This window comes from Lolium rigidum, chromosome 4 (genome assembly GCF_022539505.1).
Source record: "Lolium rigidum isolate FL_2022 chromosome 4, APGP_CSIRO_Lrig_0.1, whole genome shotgun sequence".
Lineage (NCBI taxonomy): Eukaryota > Viridiplantae > Streptophyta > Magnoliopsida > Poales > Poaceae > Lolium > Lolium rigidum.
In genome coordinates this window covers 61,843,272-61,848,895 of record NC_061511.1, presented here as the reverse complement: position 1 = coordinate 61,848,895, position 5,624 = coordinate 61,843,272, and positions in this window count along the sequence as shown.

Sequence of the window (5,624 nt, the reverse complement as noted above, 5' to 3'; positions counted from 1 at the left end):
GTGTTGTGCTGTTGCCCCTAGGGATAAAACATTGATGCTATGTCCGAGGATGTAGTTATTGATTACATTACGCACCATACTTAATGCAATTGTCTGTTGCTTTGCAACTTAATACTGGAAGGGGTTTCGGACGATAACCTGAAGGTGGACTTTTTAGGCATAGATGCAGTTGGATGGCGGTCTATGTACTTTGTCGTAATGCCCAATTAAATCTCACTATACTTATCATGACATGTATGTGCATTGTTGTGCTCTCTCTATTTGTCAATTGCCCGACTGTAATTTGTTCACCCAACATGCTTTTATCTTATGGGAGTGACACCTCTAGTGAACTGTGGACCCCGGTCCATTCTTTAATACTGAAATACAAATCTGCTGCAATACTTGTTTTTACTGTTTTCTCTGCAAACAATCATCTTCCACACAATACGGTTAATCCTTTGTTACAGCAAGCCGGTGAGATTGACAACCTCACTCGTTTCGTTGGGGCAAAGTACTTTGGTTGTGTTGTGCAGGGTTCCACGTTGGCGCCGAAATCCCCGGTGTTGCGCCGCACTACATCCCGCTGCCATCAACCTTCAACGTGCTTCTTGGCTCCTCCTGGTTCGATAAACCTTGGTTTCTTTCCGAGGGAAAACTTGCTGCTGTGCGCATCATACCTTCCTCTTGGGGTTGCCCAACGAACGTGTGAAATACACGCCATCAAGCATATTTTCTCGGCGCCGTTGCCGGGAGATCAAGACACGCCGCAAGGGAGTCTCCACTTCTCAATCTCTTTACTTTGTTTTTGTCTTGCTTTATTTTATTTACTACTTTGTTTGCTGCATTATATCAAAACACAAAAAAATTAGTTGCTAGCTTTACTTTATTTACTGACTTGTTTGCTATATCAAAAACACAAAAAAATTAGTATACTTGCATTTACTTTATCTAGTTTGCTTTATTTACTACTGGTAAAATGGCCAACCCTGAAAATACTAAGTTGTGTGACTTCACTAGCACAAATAATAATGATTTCTTATGCACACCTATTGCTCCACCTGCTACTACAGCGGAATTCTTTGAAATTAAACTTGCTTTACTTAATCTTGTTATGCGAGAGCAATTTTCCAGTGTTAGTTCTGATGATGCTGCTGCCCATCTCAATAATTTTGTTGAACTATGTGAAATGCAAAAGTATAAAGATGTAGATGGTGACATTATAAAATTAAAATTGTTTCCTTTCTCATTAAGAGGAAGAGCTAAAGATTGGTTGCTATCTCTCGCCTAAGAATAGTATTGATTCATGGACTAAATGCAAGAATGCTTTTATTGGTAGATATTATCCCCTCGCTAAAATTATATCTTTGAGGAGTAGCATAATGAATTTTAAACAATTGGATAATGAACATGTTGCTCAAGCTTGGGAAAGAATGAAATCTCTGGTAAAAAATTGCCCAACCCATGGATCGACTACTTGGATGATCATCCAAACCTTCTATGCAGGACTAAATTTTTCTTCGCGGAATTTATTGGATTCAGCTGCTGGAGGTACCTTTATGTCCATCACTCTTGGTGAAGCAACAAAGCTTCTTGATAATATGATGGTCAATTACTCCGAATGGCACACGGAAAGAGCTCCACAAGGTAAGAAGGTAAATTCGTTGAAGAATCCTCTTCCTTGAATGATAAAATTGATGCTATTATGTCTATGCTTGCGAATGATAGGACTAATGTTGATCCTAATAATGTTCCATTAGCTTCATTGGTTGCCCAAGAAGAACATGTTGATGTAAACTTCATTAAAAATAATAATTTCAACAACAATGCTTATCGGAACACTTCTAGTAATAACTATAGGCCATATCCTTATAATAATGGTAACGGTTATGCTAATTCTTATGGGAATTCTTACAACAATAATAGGAATACACCCCCTGGACTTGAAGCTATGCTTAAAGAATTTATTAGTACACAAACTGCCTTTAACAAATGCATTGAGGAAAAGCTTAATAAAATTGATATTCTTGCTTCTAGAGTTGATAGTCTTGCCTCCGATGTTGATCTTTTGAAATCGAAAGTTATGCCTAATAGGGATATTGAAAATAAAATTGTTACTACAGCAAATGCCATCCAAGTTAGAATTAATGAGAATATAAGATTAATGGCTGAACTGCGTGCTAGGTGGGATAGAGAAGAAAATGAAAAACTAGCTAAAGAGGAAAATGTAGCTAAAGTTTGGACTATTACCACCACTAGCAATGCTAATGATTCATATGTTGCTGCACCTCCTACTATCAATGGTAAAATAATTGGTGTTGGCAATGTTTCTACTCCTAGTGCAAAGCGCGCAAAATTACCTCGAAACTCGCTAAAACTGCTCGAAACTGCCTCGTGATAAAACTGCTGAAATTTTTTCCAACCTTGGGGATGATAATCCCATTGCTTTAGATTGTAATGATTTAGATTTTGATGATTGCCACATCTCTGAAGTTATAAAGTTCTTGCAAAAACTTGCTAAAAGTCCTAATGCTAGCGACTGTAAACTTGGCTTTCACAAAACATATTACAAATGCTCTCATAAAAGCTAGAGAAGAGAAACTAAAACTTGAAACTTCTATTCCTAGAAAGCTAGAGGATGGTTGGGAGCCCATCATTAAAATGAGAGTCAAAGATTTTAATTGTAATGCTTTATGTGATCTTGGTGCAAGTATTTCTGTTATGCCTAAGAAAGTCTATGATATGCTTGACTTGCCACCATTGAAAAAGCTGTTATCCGGATGTTAATCTCGCTGATAATGCTAAAAAGAAACCTTTGGGGAAAGTTGATAATGTTCATATTATGGTTAACAATAACCTTGTCCCCGTTGATTTTGTTGTCTTGGATATTGAATGCAATGCATCTTGCCCCATTATATTGGGAAGACCTTTTCTTCGAACCGTTGGTGCTACTATTGATATGAAGGAAGGTAATATTAAATATCAATTTCCTCTCACGAAAGGTATGGAACACTTCCCTAGGAAGAGAATGAAGTTACCTTATGATTCTATTATTAGAACAAATTATGATGTTGATGCTTCGTCTCTTGATGTTACTTGAGTTACACTTTACGCGCCTAGCTGAAAGGCGTTAAAGAAAAGCGCTTATGGGAGACAACCCATGTTTTTACTACACTATTTTTGTTTTATATTTGAGTCTTGGAAGTTGTTTACTACTGTAGCAACCTCTCCTTATCTTAGTTTTGAGTTTTGTTGTGCCAAGTAAAGTCTTTGATAGTAAAGTAAGTACTAGATTTGGATTACTGCGCAGTTCCAGATTTCTTTGCTGTCACGAATCTGGGTCTACCTCCCTGTAGGTAGCTCAGAAAATTAAGCCAATTTACGTGCATGATCCTCAGATATGTACGCAACTTTCATTCAATTTGAGCATTTTCATTTGAGCAAGTCTGGTGGCCTAATAAAATCCATCTTTACGGACTGTTCTGTTTTGACAGATTCTGCCTTTTATTTCGCATTGCCTCTTTTGCTATGTTGGATGAATTTCTTTGATCCATTAATGTCCAGTAGCTTTATGCAATGTCCATAAGTGTTAAGAATGATTGTGTCACCTCTGAACATGTGAATTTTTATCGTGCACTAACCCTCTAATGAGTTGTTTCGAGTTTGGTGTGGAGGAAGTTTTCAAGGATCAAGAGAGGAGTATGATGCAATATGATCAAGGAGAGTGAAAGCTCTAAGCTTGGGGATGCCCCGGTGGTTCACCCCTGCATATTCTAAGAAGACTCAAGCGTCTAAGCTTGGGGATGCCCAAGGCATCCCCTTCTTCATCGACAACATTATCGAGTTCCTCCCCTGAAACTATATTTTTATTCCGTCACATCTTATGCACTTTGCTTGGAGCGTCGGTTTGTTTTTGTTTTTTGTTTTGTTTGAATAAAATGGATCCTAGCATTCACTTTATGGGAGAGAGACACGCTCCTCTGTAGCATATGGACAAGTATGTCCTTAGGCTCTACTCATAGTATTCATGGCGAAGTTTCTTCTTCGTTAAATTGTTACATGGTTGGAATTGGAAAATGCTACATGTAGTAACTCTAAAATGTCTTGGATAATTTGATACTTGGAAATTTTTGTGCTCATGTTTAAGCTCTTGCATCATATACTTTGCACCCATTAATGAAGAAACACTTAGAGCTTGCTAATTTGGTTTGCATATTTGGTTTCTCTAGAGTCTAGATAACATCTAGTATTGAGTTTTGAACAACAAGGAAGACGGTGTAGAGTCGTATAATGTTTACAATATGTCTTTTATGTGAGTTTTGCTGTACCGTTCATCCTTGTGTTTGTTTCAAATAACCTTGCTAGCCTAAACCTTGTATCGAGAGGGAATACTTCTCATGCATCCAAAATACTTGAGCCAACCACTATGCCATTTGTGTCCACCATACCTACCTACTACATGGTATTTTTCCGCCATTCCAAAGTAAATTGCTTGAGTGCTACCTTTAAAATTCCATCATTCACCTTTGCAATATATAGCTCATGGGACAAATAGCTTAAAAACTATTGTGGTATTGAATATGTACTTATGCACTTTATCTCTTATTAAGTTGCTTGTTGTGCGATAACCATGCTTCTGGGGACGCCATCAACTATTCTTTGTTGAATTTCATGTGAGTTGCTATGCATGTCCGTCTTGTCTGAAGTAAGAGAGATCTACCACCTTAATGGTTGGAGCATGCATATTGTTAGAGAAGAACATTGGGCCGCTAACTAAAGCCATGAATCATGGTGGAAGTTTCAGTTTTGGACATATATCCTCAATCTCATATGAGAATAATAATTGTTGCCACATGCTTATGCATTAAAGAGGAGTCCATTATCTGTTGTCCATGTTGTCCCGGTATGGATGTCTAAGTTGAGAATAATCAAAAGCGAGAAATCCAAAATGCGAGCTTTCTCCTTAGACCTTTGTACAAGCGGCATGGAGGTACCCCATTGTGACACTTGGTTAAAACATGTGCATTGCAAAGATCCGGTAGTCCAAGCTAATTAGGACAAGGTGCGGGCACTATTAGTATACTATGCATGAGACTTGCAGCTTGTAAGATATAATTTTCATAACTCATATGCTTTATTACTACCGTTGACAAAATTGTTTCATGTTTTCAAAATAAAAGCTCTAGCACAAATATAGCAATCGATGCTTTCCTCTTTGAAGGACCATTCTCTTTACTTTTATGTTGAGTCAGTTCACCTATCTCTCTCCACCTCAAGAAGCAAACACTTGTGTGAACTGTGCATTGATTCCAACATACTTGCATATTGTACTTGTTATATTACTCTATGTTGACAATTATCTATGAGATATACATGTTACAAGTTGAAAGCAACCGCTGAAACTTAATCTTCCTTTGTGTTGCTTCAATACCTTTACTTTGATTTATTGCTTTATGAGTTAACTCTTATGCAAGACTTATTGATGCTTGTCTTGAAGTACTATTCATGAAAAGTCTTTGCTTTATGATTCACTTGTTTACTCATGTCATTACCATTGTTTTGATCGCTGCATCCACTTGTTGCGGTCAGAAACCCACCGGCGGGCAGCGACTGGCAACACCGTAGAGCCGGGAACAACTAGGCCT